This window comes from Bos taurus, chromosome 5 (genome assembly GCF_002263795.3).
Source record: "Bos taurus isolate L1 Dominette 01449 registration number 42190680 breed Hereford chromosome 5, ARS-UCD2.0, whole genome shotgun sequence".
NCBI classification, from domain to species: Eukaryota; Metazoa; Chordata; class Mammalia; order Artiodactyla; family Bovidae; genus Bos; species Bos taurus.
Genome location: NC_037332.1, coordinates 46,785,231 through 46,810,376, shown reverse-complemented (window position 1 = coordinate 46,810,376; position 25,146 = coordinate 46,785,231). Strand labels below are relative to the sequence as shown.

General features: G+C 39.6%; 1 pseudogene; it reads left to right on the top strand.

Moving 5' to 3' along the window:
- Positions 1-21,363: 21,363 nt before the first annotated feature.
- Positions 21,364-23,539, top strand: LOC132345287 (tigger transposable element-derived protein 1-like; annotated as a pseudogene).
- Positions 23,540-25,146: the final 1,607 nt, after the last annotated feature.

Below are 25,146 nucleotides of genomic sequence, written 5' to 3'. Positions count from 1 at the left end.
ATGACTGACTAAATAACAAACAACAGTAACAACCATGTGAGTGAGCTCAGAGGTAGCTTCTCCCCTAGTCAAGTCTTCAAGAAACGAAACCATAGCCCCAAAGGATGACTTTAAGAGAATAAGACAAGCACCCAGATAAGACTCTATCCTGACCCACAGAAACAATAACAAATGTTTGTGATTTCAGCTTTTAAAGCAGGATTATTTTCTGTGCAATGACAGATAACTAACACCATTTCTTTGAAGTTGGTACAGGCTATATGACCTATGACATGTAAGAAGTCCAGGGAATGGGACTACAGGTAAAGCTACTGTTTTCCTGATAAAAAGGGATGAACTCAGCAGTCATGAGTTTTTGACACTTGACTTTGTCCCTTCATTCTTCCTGGAATGTAGATGATACCTGAAATTGGAGCCATCATCTTGTAACCATGAGTACAAAACCTACGTGCTAAGAAAGGTAGAGAAAGAAGAGAGGGAAAATCCAGGCCCCTTAAGGCATCATGGAGCTGTCATACCAACACTGGAATGCCTTCCTCTTGACATTTTGTGGCAAAAGAAAAAGAAACATTCTTTGAGTGCTGTTCTTTAGAGTGAAATGCAATTCTAACTAATTTAATCATTTTCAGCTTTGGCTGGATGTTCAATTTTCTCTATAAAATTGGAGGTTAATGACAGCCTCCCTTTCTACCCAGACAGGTGTATTGAACTGTTTTGTTCTCAAAAACACATAAAATAAAAACAAAGCATTATTGCTCTTTTTTTGAAAAAAATCTAAAATATTATTAACATTTAATGTCAAGACCACGAATAAAATTACTGACAATAAATAGATACGTTTAAATAATTAACTTTTAGCAGTATTTTTAGTTTACTATTAAGTATTTGAAAATAAATGTGTAGGTAATTATTTTAATAACTGGATCATAAAAATTGTAATGTAATTCAACAATAATACCAATATAAGGTGTTAAAGCTCTCCCTTATGTGATATACAATTTTGATGAAGCTGTTTCTATGTTTCCAAAACAGTTCACAAGAAAATCAGAAATATAAGCCCAATAAGTAGCCAATTAAGTTTGATACTTAATACATCACCAGCCAGTATCATCAATGTAACTGACAGCATATTGCCCACAAAATGATGAAACAGTATTGCCCTGGGCTACTGCTATCCAGGGTATACTTAGGATGCTACCCGAGAAGTATCCTGGTGTCTTTGTTTTTGCACAGTGGGGTGTCTATTTTCAAATCAGACTCCAAACAGGAAGCATTTCTTCCCACCAAGGGAGATTTAAAACCCACCTCCTATCTTTGCAGCATACAGAAGACATCGATTACAGCAAAGAAAACACAGATGGGGATGTTCAGGCTAGAGTTACAGCATTACATGACCACAGCCAGCAATTTGCAGAACAAACTCATGAGAAGCAAAGCCACACTTAGAAATTCACAGATAAATCAAGATTGCACTTAAGGACTGTATTTCAAGAGCATAAGCAAAGAGGAAGAAAACACAGTTATAATGAGCCTACAGCAAAAAGCAGACATCTCAGCAGATGCAAAAGCATAGGAAAAATTTAGTTTGGACTCAGATTATTTCTATGTCCCCACTTTTATCAGGGGTCCTTACCTACTGCTACTGCTGCTGCTGCTAAGTCGCTTCAGTCGTGTCCGACTCTGTGCGACCCCAGAGACGGCAGCCCACCAGGCTCCTGCGTCCCTGGGATTCTCCAGGCAAGAACACTGGAATGGGCTAGGACCAATGTAAAAAACCATTATGTAGCATATACAATGTATCACACTTAAGAACATGCAGACAGCTATAAAACAGTCATAATATGTAGTGAGTTCAACTGTTCTCAATAAATCCTCAAATTGTGTTCACAAAGCATCAGAATTAAAATGATGCTAACAGTACCTAACATTTATTGAGTGCTTACTGTGTGCCAAGTTTTGTTCTAAGTGCTTTACATGGACCAATTCATTTAATCCTCACATCTCTATGAGTTAAATGTTTTAGTATCATCCCCAATTTACGGATGAAGAAACTAAGTCACTTTTCCATAAACTAGGAGGTACTATTGTTTTTCCAACAGTCATGTACGAATTTGAGAGCTGGACTTTAAAGAAGGTTAAGTACCGAAGGATTGATGCTTTTGAACCACATGTGGTGCTGGAGAAGACTCGTCAGGGTCCCATGGATAGCAAGGAGATCCAACCAGTCAATCCTAAAGGAAATTAACCCTGAATATTCATTGGAAGGACAAATGCTGAAAGTGAAACTCCAATACTTTGGCCATCTGATAGGAAGAACTGACTCATTGGAAAAGACCCTGATGCTGGGAAAGACTGAAGGTGGGAGGAGAAGGGGGTGACAGAGAATAAGATGGAAGGATGGCATCGCCAATACAATGGACATGAGTATGAGCAAACTCGGGGAGATGGTGAAGGACAGGGAAGCCTGGCATGCTCCAGTCCACAGGGTCACAAACAGTCAGACACAACTTAGCAACTCAACAACAACAACTAGGAGGTGATAGAGCTGTGTAGATAATCCCACTCTAAATTACACTAAAAAAATACATTCAAATTTTATTATCTATTGACTAGATCAGACTTAATCTGGCTACTGGAGTCAAGAGACTGTTCTCTACTGTGGGAAAACTAAGTAAGCAACCCATCTTGTAGTAATATGACTAATAAGACTTAAGTTTGGGTATGCTAACCATGTATTCTGGTTATCTATTGCTGGGAAATAAAATATCTCAAACCACCCCAAACTTAGTGGCTTAAAACTACAACAACCATTTTATTTTTGCTCATGAAACCACAGTCTGGGCAGCAAATGTCTCTGTTGCACATATCAATATCAACCAGGGGTAGCTGAAAGGCTGATGGGGCAGGAGGATGCATGCTCAAATCATCTGAAAAGCCACTCACTCATTCAGTAGATCACTGTCATCAGAGAACACCTTAACTCGGGCAGTCAACCAACATACCTATACATTTCCTTACTTCAGGATGGCTGAATTCCAAGAGTAAGCATGCCAAAGAATAAAGTGGAAGTCCATGGCATGTTTATGACTTAGCTTCAGAAGTCACGTGGTATCACTTCCAACTACTAGTCAAGGCAATCATAAATTCAGCTCAAGTTCAAAGCAAGAAGACACAGACCCTACCACTCGATGGAAAGGGTGCCAAAGTCATACTGTAAGACCAGCTGGTGGCAGGAGATATATTGTGGCAGCCATCTTTGGAAAATATCATCTGTCACAACAAGGCAATTAGCTTTCCAAAAGCTAAACAGACCTACACAATAAATAAATGAATAAAATAAGTGATGTCAACAACATCCTAATACCTCACAAGTTATTTTTAAAATAAAATTTTCACTGCTTAAATTTCCTACTATAAAGCTCCAAGACATTTCCATTTAAAACTTAAAGGTATGTGATCCAAGTTCAACCTTCTGGGAACCTAATCTGAGGTTAAATCACTCCTCTAATGGTAAAAAGGAAACAGGACTGGTATCATGAAAGATTAGAATTTTTCTATCGCGTTAAACTGGACAAATGTATACTGCCACCCTGGTTTCAAAGATAAAACGTCATTTTCAAGTAACACCTACTACCTCTGAAACATTTCCTCCTGCCCTAAAAAACACTGTAAATCAAAATCTCAGATCACTTTACCAAAATGGCATGCCATTTAGAGATCCTTCACTGAGGACACCAGAAAACAACTCCAACACTAATTCCTGTGCCTCTGCTCAATGATCAGCAGCAGTTACTGATTTCATTCTGATTACAAGTGCTGAGTCATTTTGTGTCTAAAATTCAGGGTCATCTTTTTAAATGTGCTGCTTACTTTTTCTCTTCATCATCACTTTGCCCTTGAGACATACTGTTCTCCAGCCTGAGATGCCCTTCCCCCATCTGACCTAAATCTTATATGTTACTTAACTTGATTGGAAATCTTGATTTCTGCACTCCTTCTGAATCCACACGCAGAGATACACTTGTGTTAACAAAATTGGGATCTGAAAATGATGTGGAGACATAAGGAAATTCCAAGAAGCTCAGAGACATCCTATAAATGTAAAGAGACATACAACAGTTTTCCCTATTTAGGGTCTGCCAGGCAAATAAAGGGTTCAGCAAGAGTATTTGAGCTTTCTGGCTTAACAGGATAAAGCTTACCAGGGTCAGAAGAAGGTGAAATAAACTGGAATAGAGCTGAACTCCTGGCTGTTTTCTACAAAGGAGTGAGGAATAAGAACCCAGAAGGTAGCACCTCAAGGTGAGCAGGTAGGAGAGGAGAGACACAGGATTTATTGTCTCCTCTTGCCAGAATATAAGTTCTGTGAAGACAAGGGGAGTTGTTGGTTTGTTCACAGTTGATACATCCAGCACCTAAAACAACTTAACCAGTATTTGTTGAACGAATGAATGGTATTGATAGATGGTAGTAATTCTGGAGATTCATTTCACTTAGAGATGGGAATCCAAGTTTTTCCTCTCTTGATGGCTGACTCTGCCCTTTAGACCTCTGCCCACTTATCAGCCTACTCATTCTCCCCGGTCACCGGTCTCAACCATTGTAGATGCTAACTTCTGTCTGGAGAAGACAGCTGGAGTGCAGTGCAGGGCTGTGTCTTCTCATTACTGATATCTGCCAACATAGAAAATCTACCCAGGTGAATTCAACATGTCATCCTTGTGGTCCAGCTGCAAGAATCCCCACCCCTTCTGGAAAGGGGCTCTACCTGGAGCACATTAAGCTGACTTTCCATTTACATGGTTGAGAGGCCACAGAGTAGACCCAAAGCTTAGTACTCACGCTCTTGCTGGCCCCACCAAAAATAAGCAAGGAAAAGGTTTTCCCTTCATTTAAGGTCTTTTTTGTAGAAGACTGCCCCTTTTCTCTGCCAGTTTTGATGCCACCTCTGCTTTCAGAATTGCCAGTCAAGAGCACTACAGTGTATAAGGCCACAAGATGGGCTTTTCTCTTCTTTTATGCTCTCAGTAAATCTACCCTGATTTCCAAGCCGACCTCAGTCACTAAGTTGTGACCTATGGCCAAGTCATTTAACCCCCAGGGCCTCTGTTTCTTCATTTATAAAGGCAGAGATCGGAAACAGATAAACTTAAGTCTCCTCTAGTCACAAATTCTTCAAATCAATAAGTAATTAAGAAAGGAGTCCACACAATAATCTTTCTGCTAGTGTAGAATAATGGAGCTAATTAACTCTTTCTTGTAATCTAATGGTGCCACTTAGTTCCCTGCCCAATATATAACCAATGTTTACTAGGCACGCACCAGATGCACAGTGTGGGGCTACCTCTCTGATGTTCCAGAACTTGTATGTTTGAATAACAACCACTTGACTTTTGATCCATGTTTTGGGGGCTTCCCTGGTGACTCAGACGGTAAAGAATCTGCCTGCAATGCAGGAGACCTGGGCTCGACCCCTGGATTTGAGAAGATCCCTGGAGAAGAAAATGGCAACCCACTCCAGTATTCTTGCCTAGAGAATTCCACGGACAGAGGAGGCTGGCGGGCGATAGCCCATTGGGTGGCAAAGAGTAGGACACAACTGACTAACACTTTCACTTTCACTTTTACTTTGGGAACTTTAGGTTCCTGTCCCAAATTCTGATGGTTCCTGTCCCAAATTCTGATATATTGTGTGGTTTGTTCACTGATCCAGTTATTCAAGAGACAGTTAGTTAAGAAGCTAAGTGCTTATTGGTTAACTCTCAATAAAGGACTGATTTGACAATTTTATAAGGGAAGAGCTGACTTTTTGAGATTTTCTTAATTTTATGAACTCGAATAATGGATGGGCAAGGTATCTGGTGATCACAACCTTCATTTAAAAATATTTCCAGAAACTAAAAGCTATCATAACTATCACCTGCTGAACACTTATGATGAACCAGTGCTTTATATTCTACCTCTAAAACAGTCTTCTAAAAAAGGTATAACTAGTCCCATAGAACAGACAGCAAAAGAGACAAGAGGCTGGAGAAGACTGTCATGTGAATCACAAATTCCGGACTCTCACTTTATATTCTACCTCTAAAACAGTCTTCTAAAAAAGGTATAACTAGTCCCATAGAACAGACAGCAAAAGAGACAAGAGGCTGGAGAAGACTGTCATGTGAATCACAAATTCCGGACTCTCACGCCATCATTTCCAAGGGTCACAGCAGTTTTCAACCAGTGTTCTAACATTTCTAAATTTCTGTGTTAATGTGATACTCTTACATGTAAACTTGCCACAGTTTCACAATTAAAATACAAACTTATTCATTGGTGTTAGTCACTCATTCACATCTAGACTCTTCGTGACTCCTTGATCGTAACCCACTGGGCTCCTCTGTCCACGGAATTTCCCAGGCAAGAATACTGGAGTGGGTAGCCACGCCCTTCTCCAAGGGATCTTCCTGACCTAGGGATCGAACCTAGGTCTCCAGCACTGCAGGCAGATTCTTTAACATCTGAGTCACCAGGGAGAGCTTCTTCTTTGTTGTTACTCTTGAGTGACAAATTGCAGCACAGCAGGAGAAGTTTTTACCAAATGAATGCAGTCGGGTTTTTTGCCTTGTTGAAAAGTATCAGACTTGAGATTTGTCACACTGAAGATCACTGTGTCCTTGGGAAAGAGCCATGAAAAATCTCTCCCAAGCAATTAAAGGGTGTCTGATCCGTTTGCCATCAGGGTTCAGAATAAGATCCATCTGTTTGTGCCCTAATACAAATGGCCTGATAGCAAAATTATCCTCACTTCCTCAGATGAATACATCTAAATAGGTTATTAATCATCATTATACAGAAAACCTTTCTCTCACACTCAGAGACTTTTTTTTAAAGTTTATTATGGTCAGATTAAAATATAGCATTTCTAAAGTTAAGCTTTAAATTGGTTTTGGAATGACAATAAACTGTCACTACACAAGGAAGAAAAATAATGGAAGGTATTAGTTTGTTAGTGGGAAATGGAATCCCTGGCTCCAGCATGATCTGGCTGACAGCACCAAAACCTTTTTAATGGAATTTTAGTTACAACTGGAGAAATAAATACAATCAGCTCTATCGATTGTGGCAATGTGGGAGGCAGGGAAGAAAAGGATAAATGATGTTAAAGAAATTGCTAATTCCAAGGAAAAATGATAAAACTGCAAGTACACAGATGTTTGGTAAGATTTCATAAAATAAATGAAAGTGTTACTGCTAGTTCTAAAATCATTATATTATGCCTATTCCTGACTAGTAAAAGCATGATCCATAGCAAGATTGAGGGAAATACTGCCTCAGATTCTGAAAAGTTAGAAACCTAGGGAGACAGGAGTCGTTTTGGAAGTTCTGAGGAGACGTGGTTACAGGTGTAAAAGAAAGGTATAAAATACTTACACACTTAGGTTCCAGTTCTAGGTCAAGTTTGAAAAATATAGAGGAACAGAAGCCTATCAACATGAAGAAGCTCATTAACCACTGGAAAGGAGAATCGGGAAAGAAAAGGAAGCTAACAGCCGTAGACTATTCCGCACACCAAGAACTATACTAGGTGCTTTGCAGCCACAAACCCGTGTAACACTTACAACACCCTGTATGATTATTCTCATGTCACATTATTTTCCCAGCATCATTCCCATTTCACGTAGGGCTCACCAAAAGCTCAGAAATTTGGGGTTTCGTGCCCAGGATCACACAATAATGTGGTCAAGATGGGATTTGAATCCCTTATATCAAGTTCTTCCACTACATACACAAATATGTCTGATATAATAGAGAACGAGCTAGGGAGCAAAGGTTATTTAAAAGATTAAACAATGCTCATGAATAATCAGTTCTGCAGTTCTGTGAACTCTACCAAAAAATGTGCAATAAAAAAATGTTTAGTCATGATTAGAGATGTGGCTTCAATTCCAAATTAAAGAGAATAATGGAGGAAACAAATATTTCTTCCATATACCTGCATGACGGAAAAGCAAGAAGTTGTATATAACATCAAGGGCCAAAGTGAAAAATGAAATTATTAGTCCAAATACTGTGTTTCCTGCAAATTATTATTTCTGGAGAGAGTAAAGAAAAAAAAAAGAAAGTCAGCTTGGGCACAACCGACTGTTTCAATAAAGGGCAACGTAGTCACAAATTCATATTGTGGGACCAAATGATTTATTAATAGCGAAGTTGAAATACAGCCAGTTAGATATTCAATGGTGATATAAATGCTGTGCCAGAACAATTTCTTCTACCTAAAATGATACTTAATGATAATAAGTATACTTTAATCAATATTAACTACATCAGCGAAAACACTGGAATTTGTCAAACTGATTTTTTTTTTAACTCTCTAGGGTATATTCAGCCAGAGCCCATGTCAATCTGGATTCCAGTTTAACAGCACTAATGGGAGATCTTGGCCTCAATTTCAGCAGTTTCATGAAAGAGAAAATACTTTCACAGAACAGTACACATTCAGATCCCATCCAAATATGCTTTAAATAGACAGAAATTTCATGGTAGTAGTGAGATGCTTTTAGCCATACTCAAATTCCCAAGAATATTGTGGGTATGTTTTCTTAATAGTGTTGACAGCACTCAGCTGAATCTTGAATCCCATCCACACTAAGGGTTGTGGTCTGCTAATGCAGATATCCAGGACCAATGACAGAGATGTAAGGCAGGATTCATGTTCAGCAAAACCTGAACATGAATTTAGAAGGTAAATCCCTTCTAAAACTGAATTTGGTCAGTGTGCTGCACAATTCTTAGAGAAGCAATAATTCTATTGATTTCAAGATAATTCAGTAACAGAAACTGAATAAGCAAGATGCTTTTGGAAACTGCATCCCTCACTGAAAGTTTAAAACCTGACTGCTAGAATACTAATTTTAAGGGATTTTTTTAAAGAAAAATTCCTTGTTTTGGTTTGACTTTTTAATGCAATTTCAATTTCAGTGTGTTTGGATATATGTCAATTCAGGGAGAAAGTTGAGATCAAACAGGCAGTTGGCTCTTTCAGAGACATTACCAACACGGCCCAATTAAACAGCTTGGTAAGTCTATTCAATGAATGTTTAAGATAAGACATGTACTATAAATGAACTAGACCTAATGCACACCTATAGAACACTCCACCCAGCAACAGTTGAATACATATTCTTCTCAAGTGCACAAAGAATATTCTCCAGGACTGACCATACGATAGGCCATAAAACAAACCTACAAACATATTTAAAAGGACTGAAATTATGCAAAGGATGCTTTCTGGCCACAATCGCATGAAACTAAAAATCGATAAGAAAGAAATCTGGAGATTCAAAAATATGTGGAAATCAAAAACCACTTCCAAGTAAACAATGGATCAAAGAAGAAATCACAAAGGAAATTAGAAAATACTTTGAAATAAATTGAAAATACAGCATACCAAAACTTATGAGATGCAGCAGAAGCATAACAGAGATATTACATGACACAGCAATTTCACTCCTAGATATATCCCCAAAAGAAAACATTTGTGTACAAGTGCTTGTAGTTGAAGGATCAGGGATAGAGAGTGACTATTAATGAGTGTGGGTTTTCTTTGGGGGCAATGAAATGCTCTAAAATTGACTCCAGTAATGGTTGTACAACTCTGAATATACTAAAAGAAATTGAATTGTACACTTTAAATGAGTGAATTGGGTATATAAATTAGACCTCATTAAGTCTGTTAAAAATGTAAATTAATGGTCTAAAACTCACAATTAAAAAAGAAAGAGAGACATCTGACTGCATACAGGTTTTAGAGGCCAGCCACCACCTCAGGCAAAGCAGTGGGACTGAGACACTCTGGTTGCCTCGAGGTTACCTAATGGCCTTGGAGTCTCTAGAAAGAACCTGCTGAATCACCCCTTCCACACCACCATGACCTCCTCACTCCAATAGCTCACTTGGTACTTGAACGAACAGCAGAGCCCAAAACAAACTCACTGATAGCCCTGCCCAGGACCACAGGAAAAAAAAATGGCATGACGTAAAGGAACTGGCTGCTGATAGAGATTGGCCTATCCTGGAAGGCACAGCAGAATGAAATTAGAACCTTACCTAAAACCATATCCCATTGTTTCCATTTTCCTCTGAGTATTTTGGAATTGTATGGATTTCTCTCACCTTCTCACTTCCTTTAAATGAAATTCCACCTACTGAAAGAAGTTCTTTCACCTCGTTTACCTCTCACATCTCATTCCAAATCTGAGAAAAACCTTCATTTCCAGAAAGTCTTGCTAAAGCTTTTTCACTTAAAAGGAAGAAGGAAGAACCAGCACTGATGTCATATCCCATGAATTGTGGTAACAGTTCACCACACAGCTTCCAATTGAAGACCTTGGCAATCCTGGAACAGAGAGACTGACAGAGAAACAAGTACTTCTTAAATCTTGACTGTTCTCCAATAATGGAGTTCTGCCTTTACCCAAGAAAGGTTTCATTGTTTTGTATTGTTTTGCTTTAAATGAAACCTTTGGAAAAAAAATCTACAGCATAAGAGTGGCACTGCCTAAGAATTTAATGCAAAATCCTCCTCTGGAGTATTTTTACAACAAGTCATGCAGTACATAGAGCATAAGTGTTTATTGCTCACACTAAGATTCAAGAAGATGTCATCTCTGTTAAACAAGAATGGGCAGAATAAGAAAAGTGGGTAGTAAAAGAAAAAGCACAGCAGAAGAAATTTAATTCACACCAGAGGCAATATAAAACAGACTTTACACAACAGGAAATGGAATGAAGAACAGACTTGAGAAAGTACTCAAAAGAAAAGAAGAAACTGAAAGGATGAGTCTGCAGGTAACCATTCTGAAGGTCTGAGCAGAAAACCTGCCTATGAATAACAGATATTATTAAAGGAATTAAGGAGTTAAACAGAGAAGGGAAAAGGAACACACCCTGTATTTTGACTTGATTTTTCTCTTGGAGGAAAATAATTCTGAAAGGTTAAGGCATTTTCCAAAGGCCACATGTATAATCTGTGCAGCTGGGATACAAATCCAGATGTATATGATCGCTAAATGTATGTGTTTTGTTAATCACAGCATCCAAAAGATGCTAAAAGAAAATTTTCAAAACCTGGGAAAGGAGTTGCAATTGCTATGTGCTCAGCAAGTTATTTTTAAGAATCTAGAAGTCATATCCATCATTTATAAAATTGCACTATTTCTAAAAGCAAGACAGAGTTTAGAGTCTCTTCTGCAATAATAAATGGAGAAAACAGTGGGGTAATTTCTACAACTGTGCTGTCCAGAATAGTACTTTAAATTAGGGAAAGCAAAAAAACAAAATTTTTTTTTGTAGTTGCTCGGTGGCACTAGTAACTGTTCAAGTGTTCAACAGCCATATACGGCTACTGGCTATTATAGTGGACATCACAGATACATACCATTTCCATCACTGCAGAAAGTCATATTGGACAGGCTAGATCATAGAGTTTTAAGTAAAAGTTCTTAACCAAGTAATTGTATAAGGAAGTTGGAATTTCTGTTTTAAGGGTAGAGAAGATATTTTTTAGTTCTGTACAAATCTCAGAAAATATACTACCCTTGTACCTTTCTGAGAAAAATGCTTGTATATGCAACCCTGCAGACAAGTCTCAACAGACCACAAATCCCACATGGAATTGAATTGTGGGATTCAATTCAATTGCCTGAATTTCCACTACCTATCCCTGATAACTTCATTTCATACATTAGTCTTTCTTTTTCTCCTCCCCAATATCATTTTTTTAATTGAAGGAAGATTACAATGTTCTGTTTTCTGTTTTCTGTTGGCTTCTGCCATACAATAACATAAGTCAGCCATAATTATATATATACCATCTCCTTCTTAGCCTCCCTCCCCTCCCTCCATTCCAACCCTCTAGGTCAGCACAGATTGTCATGCTGGGCTTCCTGTGTTATACAGCAACTTCTCACCAGCTACCTATTTTACACATGGTAGCATTTCACACATTCTTTTTTTAAAATCAATTAACTTATTTTAATTGGAGGATAATTACTTTACAATATTGTGGTGGTTTTGGCCATACATCGACATGAATCACATTCTCCTTTCAAGCTTGACTTCTTCATCCTCTTCCCTGTCCATCTCTCGCTTTCCAATCCCCACAGCTCCTTCTTAACCAAAGACCTTCACCTCATTCCTCAAAGAGCAAATAAAGCAGCTGAACACGAACCCTCCTGGGTCAGGTTCATGTGCATGTGTAAATGAAGAGGAGCCCCAGCTTCTAGAAAGACCAGCCCCTTCGACTGCACCTCAGTTTCTTGCACGTTTCAGAGACTGCACTTCGGCCACTCTTCCTCTTTCCTCGGAAGCAACCAGTCTTCCTCTCCACGAGGTCATGCCCACCAGCATAAAAACATGCTCAAAACTTTTTATTAAAGGATGGTTGGACCCTAAGAACCTCCAGCTATAACCCCATTTTTTTCTGCTCCCCTCATTCCAGTCTCCGTTCAAAGGACATCTCCTCAAGGTGCCTCTCACTGACCATCCTTTCCAAAGCTGCCCACACCTACATCCACAGTTTCTATTACATTGGGATGTTTTCTTCATAACACATATATCAGTAGGAAAAACAGTTCTAAGACTGCAGACTTGTCTGCCTTGTTCATACCGCTCATCTCCAACGGAGCAAAAAATAATAAAGTAATGGTAATTACTGTGCCATGGTCTGAGTATGAGTCATTTCATTCAATTTTCACAGCCTTGAGGAACATCTTATTAATGTCTCATTTTACAGCTCAGAAGACTAAGACCCAGGAAGGTGGTGTAAGTTGCCCAAGGCCATACAACTAGTAAGTGCTAAAGCCAGAGTCAAACCTAAGCAGGCTGTCCCTATGGCCCTTGCTCTCAACCAACATATTTCACTGGCTCCTCCTTACAACAGATACTCTACATACACTTTTTTTTGTCTGTTCATTGAATGGATATTTTAGTCAAGTCATCAAGAAACAAAACAAAACCCTCTTTCAAGAATGAGAGGATTAAGGGAGTGAATAAAGGTTACAAGGATAATGATGACTTGACCACCAATAAAGAAAAGTATAATATTGAGCTATCTATATAATAAATGCATATACGGGAGCAAAAAGAGAAGGCTAAAGGAAAAAACTGCAAAAAAGGATTCATAGTAAAAACAGCAAAAATAAAAATATTGAGAAAATCAAGATATAATTATAAATGATGGCTCCATCTACTCACAATATTTCATTTGTGTTTGCAATGAGAGATGTCTTAATAATAAGAGGTTTGATCACAGGTACTACACCGGACACTTGCTCCCCTAAATGTTTGTCCTATACTTTCCTGAACCCGTAACTTTTCTCATGCCATTTTTATTTCAAAGCCCCAACTTTTCTTCCTCCCTCCCATTACATTTTTCAGACTGAGGGGCTCAAAGAGTTCTCTCCTTTTTGATGTTAAAATCTTTGCTATATACAACACTCAGTGCAAAAAGCTACATGACAGCACATACATTTACATGTATTTTTCTACCTTTTCCCAAGTTGAGTGTCCCTTCAAACGAACCTGGGACCTTTGGGGAAGGCAACTCTGTCTTGTACTGCTCTTTCTTTCCCCAGGGAAAGAGAAATACCATAGTATTTTATAAATAAATTAGGTGAACAGGAGAAGGCAAGAAGAAAACCATATGTATTTAATTATCTAATACTTAGTGGCAGTTTCATATAAAAAAGAATACCATGTTTCTACGAAAAATAAAATGTATGGGAATTAGCAATATTTTCCCTAAGTCTTTATTTCTTTGCTAGTCCAGTTAATAGGAATTAGATATTGGCCATTACTAATATCTGATCACTTTCCATTATTGTGTATCTGCTAATATGTCTAACTAATCATTTTTATCGACCTCCAACACCTCCTTAAAATTGTTATCCCTTTGGAGAGCCTTTAATCAACTACGAACAAAAATGTAAACTGTATTTTCCTGTGAACTTCCATATAGCTCTGCACACACAGAGATCGGTCTGCCTCCATACCTGCAGCAGTTCTAGTAAAGGTTATTTTAAAAGTCAGCAAGTTCATAAGGACAATTCAACAGCAGACAATCAATTCAAGTACAACTGAAAGAACTTGTTATAATTCTTCACTATATTCCAGCTTATAAATTTTAGGTATTCTGCCTTAGACTCTGAATTTTACCCAGGCTTGTAACATAGGGTTTCAAGATTAAGCAAATAAAAACAACACAAAAACAAGATGTCAAATTTAATTTGGATTTTATATAAACAACAAAAAATTTTAGTACAGTTATGATGCTTGGGGTACACTTATACTTTTTAAATATTCCAGAGGTTATATTTATGTTAAAACATTATTTGTTGTTTATCGGAAATTGCAATTTAACTGGCTGGTTTGTATTTTATAGGGCAACTCTACCCTAAAGGATAAAATGTCAGACTTTCCGTATTTCCGGAACCATCTTCACTTAGCACTGATGTCATACATATCTCTGTAGAGATGCTTTCCAGCTAATCCAATCTCTCTGCCTCTTGCTTATCCTTGTTCTGTTCCTACTGGAGATATTTCAAATGAGTTCTGATTATCTCTTCAGATTTTGCTCTAGCTCAGCTCTTTGCTTTAAAAGGGCCAAGTCACCACCAGTATTTCCCAACATGAATTATACTGAAGGCTGATGAGCTATCGAAATTCTCTTCCGCAGGCTCCACAAGTGAAAGAGAGAAGAAAAAATAGTCACAATACATCTGAAGTCATGGAGGAGAGAGAGGCAGAAGATGTGAGGCAATAAATATTTTCCGTAAGACTGGGGTTTGGAGAACTCCAATCAGTCCATTCAATCAGTGTTGACCAGAGGTCACGGGCTCACAGATCCAGACAGGCTTTGTATGACCCACAGAGTTTAATCCTTGGGATTTGGTGTTTTTTTTGTTTTAAGAATTATCAATTAATTACTCAAACTTAATAATGATAATATCCTGAAACTCGCTCTGTGTTTTTTTTCTTGAAAAAGAAGGCCTCGCAATTCTGGTCTTGTATTCCTAAATGATAACCAGAGATCAGAGCCAAGAGGTACCCCAGAATCCCCAAAGACTCCACTCACTATTACCCCACCTGCATCCTCCTGTACATACAAGCTGCTGTGGGGTGTATGACCCTTTCAAACCAACCCTTCACTTTTCACAAGCACATGCAACCAACCATCCTGGCTCCTGCTTCCCATCTGCAGAGATTCCATGAGCTAACTAGACATCTCACACCTAGTAGGTCCCCTGTCCCTACCAATCATTTGCATGACATCCTAGCTGGATAAAGAGTATATTTGCCCAGGGACTTCCCTGGTGGTCCACTGGGTAAGACTCCATGCTTCCACTGCAGGGGGCATGGGTTTGATCCCTGGTCAGGGAACTAAGATCCCATATGCCATGTGATGTGATTAAAAAAGAGAGAGAGAGAAAGAGTATGTTTGCCCAGATGTAAAACAAAGCTGATTACAAACCAAGATAGAGAGTTCTGCACATGAGATAGGGGGAAAATACCCTGGAAAAAATATGTAGCAAGTTATAAATCAAGAGGGAAATGTGAGGTTTAGAATCTAGAATCCCTAAGTCCTTATATTAAATGAACAGTATCAGATTCAAATTCAACTGAACCATATGTAGTATCTTCATTAGTTATCATTAGAGCAATGACAAATGCAACCAGTCCTCCTTATTCGAATCAATTGTAGCACAACTGGTTTTTTTTTTCCTGCTCAAAATGGTGTTTGTAAACTGTACAATCCATCAACACTTGAAGACAACCTGAAGCAAAGCATTTATATCAGCAAGTCTTCATGTTGAAATTCACTGACCCAGATATTACAAAGAAGGTAAATTAAAAACTGCCATAGACTACACCAGTAGAATAATTGGTAAACATTGCACACCAGTAACAGAACAGACTAGAAAAGAGAAGCCTGGTATAGTGCATTATTTCACATTTATTTGGCAAACCTCCTAAGCTTGCAACCTCACAAGGATTCTGTCATCCAAGGTGCTCAACAGCAGATGATACATTTTTCAGAAGTCAATTCCTATACCAAAATAAATTAAAATTCTCTAATAGGTTTCCCTGGTAGCTCAGTTGGTAAAGAATCCACCTGCAATACAGGAGACCTCAGTTTGGCCCCTGGATGGGGAAGATCCCTTGAAGAAGGAAAAGGCTATACAGTCCAGTATTCTGGCCTGGAGAATTCTATGGACTGTATAGTCCATGGGGTGGCAAAGAGTCGGACATGACTGAGCGACTTTTCCTCACTCACTCACTCAATTGGGTTAACAACACAAACCACAATTTTCTTTTATTAGCATAGCCTTATATGAATAATTAGGTTCATGATTCAGGACGTAGTATGTGTAGTTTTATCTCATTTTTAGATAGTCACACAATCCTTTTTAAGATAACCCAGACAAACCTTTTTTCTGGGCAACAGATTTTCCACTTTCCTTTTTTAAAATTAGTTTCTTTTGCCTTTGCTTTCTTTCCTTTTGCCTTAATATTTAACTCCATCTCTAAAGCAAAAGTCCTTTGTCCCTATCAGGGTTATATCAATTACAGTTGGCTTGTCACTACCAGGAAAGGATGCTTGGGGAAGAGAGAGTCAGTCCTCACTCACACCTCCACCCTGCCCGTCAGCACCGTGGTTTCTCCATACCACGTGCCTCTACTCTCCCTGGCTGAGCACTGGCAGATGACAGGCCCCTCTGTGTCCTGGGTCCTAGGAGGACGTGCCAGTTGTCTGGAAGGTCTGGAAAGGCAGCACCTGCCTTCAATCCCATCTAAGGAAATGGGCTACAATCCTATACATGCAACATAAAAGCAAAATGTAAGTGGAAAACCACCTTTCTGGGCTTCTGGCTGCATCATTCTAATCTCTGCCTCCACCTTCATGCCACCTTCTCGCCATGTGACTGCCCTCCTCTCTCTGTCATAAAGACACTCGCAATGGCAAATAGGGTTCACCTGAATAAACCAGGGTAATCTCCCCATCTCAAAATCCTTAATCACATCCACAAACTCTCTGTTGAAACAGAGTAGTATTTACAAATCACAAAAAGTAGGACTTGTGTCTTGGGGTGGCCACTATTCAACCTACTACAAGATGAGCACAGTGCTAGATGGGAACGGGCTTAACTGGCTGAGAAGCACCAGCCAGCTACACGCTGTCTTTCAATTACATAGTGTACTGGAGATACTACATTCTTACTAAACAAGCCCCAGTTGTAAAAGTCATCCTTTAGCACTTAGCAGCTGAAAGAGTCAAGATTCTTAATCTGGAAAATCACCTGAATGGCAAAGTGAGTTGAACTAAATTAAGAAATTGTTCAGCAGGCAAAACTATACCTCTCAGAACTTGATAAGGACCCTGTTCAGAAAGCACTTCATGAATAGGACAAAGGTCTACTGTTACAAAACTAATACGTCTGGCTAAACAGAGAATATAATATGTTGAAATGTGATCCACCCAGGATACTCTGGTTTGGATGCAAATGAAAGGACAGGGGAGAAAACAAAATATACTTTCTAGGACACCACATGAAAACCCACAAGTGAAATGTGGAGCGTTGCGTGAGAGCAAAACCTACTATAAATAATTCTTAAGTTTAAAGGGAAGGAATAAAATATTACAGAATTGGGAATGAAATTCAGCGTTGAGAAAACAATGAAGATAGAATATAAATAATTTGATCAAGTTTTATCTAAGATAGGCCACAGTCATGGACAAACATTTGAAATGTGTGTAACCAGAAAGAGAGATGAATTTAATATATTATCACAGGATTCAAAGCAATGGGAGAAAACTATCTTCAAGTGAAACCATGGAAGCATTTTTAAAGGTCATAAGCTAGACTTCGGAGAAGGCAATGGCACCCCACTCCAGTACTCTTGCCTGGAAAATCCCACGGATGGAGGGGCCTGGTAGGCTGCAGTCCATGGGGTCGCTAGGAGTCGGACACGACTGAGCGACTTCACTTTCACTTTTCACTTCCATGCATTGGAGAAGGAAATGGCAACCCACTTCAGTGTTCTTGCCTGGAGAATCCCAGGGACAGGGAGCCTGGTGGGCTGCCATCTATGGGGTCACACAGAGTCGGATACGACTGAAGTGACTGAGCAGCAAGCTAGACTTGCTGCATTAACTTCAAAAGAAGACAAATAAAATATCAACTTATTTTCATCACTGGGGGCATTGAAAGTAAGTTTTACTTCCTTATGAACATCTGACCTAGGCAGTCTTTTCGTAAGTAGGATGGGGGGAAATATTCTTAACGGCTTGCTTCTCTCTTCCCTGTTGGCACCTCAGAGAAATACTCAGATATTTCAGATACCAAGTTTTCATCCCTTCTTCTACATCTAATCTGAATTTTCAGATTAGAGTCTGGCGATAACATCAGATAGCTGCTGCTGCTGCTGCTGCTGCTGCTAAGTGGGGTGCCATCGCCTTCTCCAACATCAGATAGCAGGTCTTCATAAATATAATGTTGAAAACACAAGCACTATGAGCTGAAAAGTCCTGAAATACAGACAGTCAGGGAATTATCAGAAATTCACATGATTTGAGTTCATTTGACTTTATTGAGTGCTTATTATTAGCCAGGGCTTCCCTGGCGGCTCAGATGTCAAAGAATCTGCCTGCAATCCAGAAGACCTGGGTTCAGTCCCTGGGTTGGAAAGATCCCCTGGAGAAGGAAATGGCAACCCACTCCGGTATTCTTGCCTGGAGAATCCCATGGACAGAGGAGCCTGGGTGGCCACAGGCCATGGGGTCACAAAGAATCAGACATGACTGACGTGACTAACACTACTATTATCCAGGCACTGTGCTAACTTTGATGATTTCTTTAAGTCCTCACAAAAGTCTTATGAGGGAAGTACCATGTGCATGGAAACTTTGCAGCCAACAAGCATATAAAGTCATGATCCCAAGACTAGAAATAGCAGAGTGACGATTTGAATGCTGAGTCTAACTCCAGATGGAACTCCCTCTTGCTGCTGCTGTCTGATGGCACAGTTCTCTTTCTGAATGCTCACTGCACACCTGGAACTGCCCAAGACAACCACCCAGATGAAGATATGCCTCCGACCTCCCTGGGAGTTAGATACCTAAGAGTAAAGCCAGTTAAGGAAACTGCCACACAAAAAGATTATGCAGCTTGCCCATGGCCACACAGTTAGTAAACGTGTTGATCTATCACAGGTAGATCAACATTTCAACACAGGAAGGGAAATTCTAAAGGTAGTGTCCTTGCCAAGTGCACCAACAATAAAGACTTAGTGATTTTTGTCACATTTCCTAAAACCTTCTCAGACCAAGTACAGAAAAGGAACCCACACAGCTAATCTGCCTGGTGAGGAATGACTACTTTAAACCTCCACCTCCCCTCACTTCTAGCCTCACATCCACATGCCAGTTCCATGGCTTTCCAAAGGTGAGGATTAAGTAGCGTTGTCACTTTTAATACATTTTGAAGGGGAAAATGCTGCCAGGTTTTCTAATGACCTGATGTGCTAAGCATAAGTAAACATAAGAAAAGGAATAGAAAGAGGCACCTATAAACAAGTCAGAAAAAAAATGCAAGCACCAAAGGCAAGTCAAAAATCACTTTCCCACCACTACCTGTGTTCAGTCATGTAGGCATCAACTTTTTTAAAAAGCTACACTGCCAGCCTTTATCTGAGGAGTCTTTCAGGTATATTGAAGAGGCTGCTGGCTGGCATAAACCTGAAGACAGAGGGAGGAAGAGAGGAAATAATTTGGTCCAAAGCAGAGCTAAGCAACAAGTAAACCAAAAGGGGCTTTTGTGTGTGTGTGTGTGTGTGTGTGTTGTTTTTCCATTTACCATGAGAAACTTCATGAACACAATCTATTGCCTTGGTTTGTAGATCCAAATTCAAGCAAGGGGAATGTTTCCTCCAGTTCCTGGAAATCCAGAGCTAGGATGAGGGATGAGCAACCAGTGCTCACCTTTACAACTTCCTTTTAATGTCCATAATGGGAGGGAGAGCATGGTTGTGATAGGCTAGGGGATGGGGTGGGGAGAGGCAAAAAAAAACTCAAATTACTAACTAGGTAGCAGTTATGATTTTCTTCTTGTCTCACACACATACACACACACACACGAAGGACAAAAGGACACTCTGTACCAATGTCCAATACAATTACAAGCATGCCTCATTTTATTTTTTGTGAGTTTTTTAAAATTAATTTTTATTGGACTATATTTGCTTTACATTGCAGTGTTAGTTTCTACTATACAGCAAAGTGAATTCAGCTATCAGTTCAGTTCAGTTCAGTCATTCAATCGTGTCTGACTCTTTGCGACCCCATGAATTGCAGCACGCCAGGCCTCCCTGTCCATCACCAACTCCCAGAGTTCACTCAAACTCATGTCCATCGAGTCAGTGATGCCATCCAGCCATCTCATCCTCTGTCGTCCCCTTCTCCTCCTGCCCCCAATCCCTCCCAGCATCAGGGTCTTCTTCCAACGAGTCAACTCTTCGTATGAGGTGGCCAAAGTACTGGAGTTTCAGCTTTAACGTCATTCCTTCCAAAGAACACCCAGGGCTGATCTCCTTTAGAATGGACTGGTTGGATCTACTTACAGTCCAAGGGACTCTCAAGAGTCTTCTCCAACACCACAGCTCAAAAGCATCAATTCTTCGGCGCTCAGCTTTCTTCACAGTCCAACTCTCGCATCCATACATGACCACAGGAAAAACCATAGCCTTGACTAAACGGACCTTTGTTGGCAAAGTAATGTCTCTGCTTTTCAATATGCTATCTAGGTTGGTCATAATTTTTCTTCCAACACCTATACATATATCCCCTCTTTTTTGGATTTTCTTCCCAATAGATCACCAAAGAGCACTGAGTGTTCTCTCAGCGCTTACAGGAAGCTCTCATTAGCCATCTACTGTATACATAGTGCCAGTAGTGGATACATGCCAATCCTAATCTCCCTACTCATCCCACCGCTCCTTACTCCCTTCGTATCCATACATTTGTTCTCTGTGTCTGTGTCTCTACTTCTGCTTTGCAAATAAAATCATGCCTCCTTTTATGACATGCCTTTTCCTTACAAACTGAGAGTCTATGGCCACCCTGTGTTGTGTCAGTCTCCCGGCACCATTTTTCCAACAGCGTTTGTTCACTTTATGTCTCAGTGTCACATTTTGGTGACTCCTGCAATGTTTCAGACTTTTTCATCATGATGGTATTTGTTACAGTGATAGGTGATCAGTGATCTCGGATGTTACCCCTGTAATTATTTTGGGGGCACCATAAATCACGGCCACATAAGATGGCAAACAATGGATAAATGTGTGTGTGCTGGCGGCTCCACCATGAGCCATTCCCCTTTCTCTCCCCCTCTCCTCAGGCCTCCCTGTTCCCTGAGACACAGCAATCCTGAAGTAAGGCCATTTAACAACCCTGCAACATCCTCTGAGTGTTCAAGTGAAAGGAGGAGCCACATACCTTTCACTTTAAACCAAAAGCTAGACACAGTTATGCTCAGTGAGGAAAGCATGTCAAATGCTGACATGGGCTGAGAAAATCAGCCTCTTGTGCCAGCTTGTGAATGCAGAGGAAAAGCTCTTGAAGAAGGAAATGAAAAGCGCTATTCCAGTGAACACATAAATGATAAGAAAGCAAAACAGTCTTAGCACTGATTGGAGAAAGTTTTAGTGATCTGGATAGAAGATCAAATCAGCCACCAACATTCCCTTAAGCTAAATCCTATTCAAGAGCAAAGCCCTAAGTCTCTTCAGTTCTGCTAAGGCTAAGAGAAGTGAGGAAGCTGCTGAAGAAAAATTTGAAGCCGGCAGAGGCTGATTCCTCAGGTTTAAGGGGAAAAAAAAGCTGTCTCCATAACATCAAAGTACAAGGTGAAGCAGAAAGTGTTGATGTATGAGTCGAAAACAAGACACAAAAATCTGCAGCAGGTTTTTCAGAAGACGTGAGTTAAGTAACAAAGGTGGCTACATTAAACAACAAATTTTCCATGTAGATGAAACAGCCTTATATTGGAAGAAGACGCCATCTAGGACTTTTATAGCTAAAGAAGAGAAGTCAATGCTTGGCTTCAAAGCTCCACAGGTCAGGCTAACTCTCTTGTTAGGGGCTAATGCAGCTGGTGACGTTAACTTGAAGTCCATGCTCATTTTCCATTGAGAAAAATCCTAGGGTCCTTAAGAATTATGCTAAATCTACTCTGCCTGTGCTCTATAAATGAAACAACAAAGCCTGGATGACGGCACATCTGTTTACAACATGATTTAATGAATATTTTAAGCCCACTATTGAGACCTACTACTCAGAAAGAACAAATTTCTTTTAAAATAGAACTGCACATTGACAAAGCACCCGGTCACCCAAGAGCTCTGATGGGAATATACAATGAGATTAATCTTGTTTTCAGGTCTGTTAACAAAAACCATCTATTCTGCAGCCCATGGATCAAGGAGTAACTTCAATTCTCAAGTTTTAAGAAATGCATTCCACAAGGCTATATGGCTGCCACAGACAGTGATTCTTCTGATGGATCTGGGCAAAGTCCATTGAAAACCTTCTGGAAAGGATTCGCCATTCTAGGTGCCATGAAGAACATTTGTGATTCATGGGAAGAGGTAAGAATATCAGTATAAACGTTTGACTTTGGGTGAAGTTGATTCCAGCCCTCATGGTTGACTCTGAGGGGGTCAAGACTTCAGTGGAGGAAACAACTGCACATATGGAGGAAACAGAGAACTAGAATTAGAAGTGGAGTCTGAAGACGGGATTACAATGCTGCCATCTCATGATAAAACTGAACATATGAGGAGTTGCCAGTGGCTTCCTGGGATGGAGTCTACTCCTGGTGAAGATGCTATGAGGATTGTTAAAATGACAACAAAAGATTTAGGATAATACATAAACTTAGCTAATCAAGCAAAGGTGGGGCTTGAGAGGATTGACTCTAATTTTCAAAGTTCTACTAGGGGTAAAGTACAATCAAACAGCATTGCATGTTACAGAGAATTCATTTGTGAAAGAATAAGTCAATCAACACAGCAAATACCATTGTTGTCTTCTTTAAGAAACTGCCACAGCCACCCAAATTTTCAGCAACCACCACCCTCATCAGTCAGCAGTCATTAACATGGAGGCAAAAAGATAATGCCATCTCCCAAGGTTCAGATGATGGTTGACATTTTTTAGCAATAAAGTACTTTTAAACTAAGGTATATACATTGTTATTTTAGACATAATGCTACTGCACACTTAACAGAGTACAGTATAGTATAACTTTTATATGCACTGAGAAACCAAAAAAAATCATGTGACTAGCTCTGCTGCAATATCCATTTTACTGTGGGGGTCTGGAACTGAACACATAACAGCTGCAAGGAATGCCTGTATCCTCCCAAATGCAGAACAACAAGATTTATATGGGAGAAGAAAAGAAATCTATTCAGCATTTATTCAGAAAAGTAATATCCAAAATTTGTGTGACCAGTAAGAAACAATCTATCTTCCTCTTTCATAATTTTTAATAATCCACTACATTTCTTATATGCATGTGTGGGGGCTCGGTCACTCAGTCATATCCAACTCTTTTCGACCCCATAAAATGCAGCCAGCCAAGCTCCTCTGTCCATGGAATTTTCCAGGCAAGAATACTGGAGGGGGTAGCCATTCCCTACTCAAGGGAATCTCCCTAAACCAGGACTTGAACCCACGTCTCCTGCATTGGCTGGCGGATTCTTTAGCACTGAACCACCAGGAAGCCCTTCTTATTTGAGTAGAAAAGCAATGCAAAGAGGTACCCTTCTCTTCCCCCCAAAAAGAGTGAGGCAATATAAAAGAAGAGCGACAAGCAAAGATAATATGTTGTCCAGACTTAGGGATGTGATTATTTTCATAAATATGCAATGGTTAAAAGCTTATTAGACAGATGTGTTCACTCATACCCCTTGTTGCTCCTGTTACTATCATTAGTCACATCTTTCCTTTTTGATGCCTTCCCCACCAACATCACTGGCACCACAGGAAAATTAAGGTCATAGTGTAATAGAAGTTTTGCCACGTAAATCAAAGATAGGATTTTCTTGTACAATCAACGCCTTTGAAATATATACCATAAGCTCATGGGGATGTAACTGTAGTCAACAATCATTAAGTTTTACAAACAGCTGTGTCCCAGCCCTACGATGTGCATTAACATCTCAGAAATAACACTGCCTCTATAAGGATAAGTTAAACAAGAAAAAGTCAAATCATGGCATATTCAGCCATGGAAAACGAAATAGCCCACAGAGTTTCTGCAGAAATAACAATTCATGAATAAAACATCTGCATCATATACAGCTTCAGAAAGAATCAATTATATTAAAGGCTTTCGTGACGTAGGATAATATGCATGTATTTAAACTTTTCTTTTTGACAAATGACAGAATATCATCAAATTCTTCCACATTCATTGAAAAGATACTGCCAGTCTAAATGCTGACAACATCCACTGCCTCTTCACATGTGGTAGAAAAAGGGGAGGATGAGGCATACTGCCTCGTTAATGCTCACATTAAGGCTCAGAATATAGCTTCACACGTAGAAAACTGTATAAAAGTAAAAGAACATCTGCAGAAATAGCCCAATCTCTGGGGGGGGGGAAGTGTGGAGTTTAGATAAGCAAGTCCCAAATTTATTCACCATATTGCATATAAAGACTTATATTAAAGACTTCCAAAAATAAGGCTAGGAATTCATTTAACAGAAGGCCACTCAATACTTTACTATTTACATCCTGCTTACTTTCAAAAATGAATTTGATTTAATGTACAATAAAAGATGGGCTTCCCTGGTGGCTCAGATTGTAAAGAATTAGCCTGCCAATGCAGGAGACAAGAGATGTGAGTTTGATCCCTGGATCCCCTGGAGGACATGGCAACCCACTCCAGTGTTCTTGCCTGGAGAATCCCATGGACAGTGGAGCCTAGCGGACTTCAGTCCACAAGACTACAGAGGAGTTGGACACAACTAAAGTGACTTAGCACCCATGCACAACAAAACACACATCCAATCCAAGCAGATATAATAGCAAT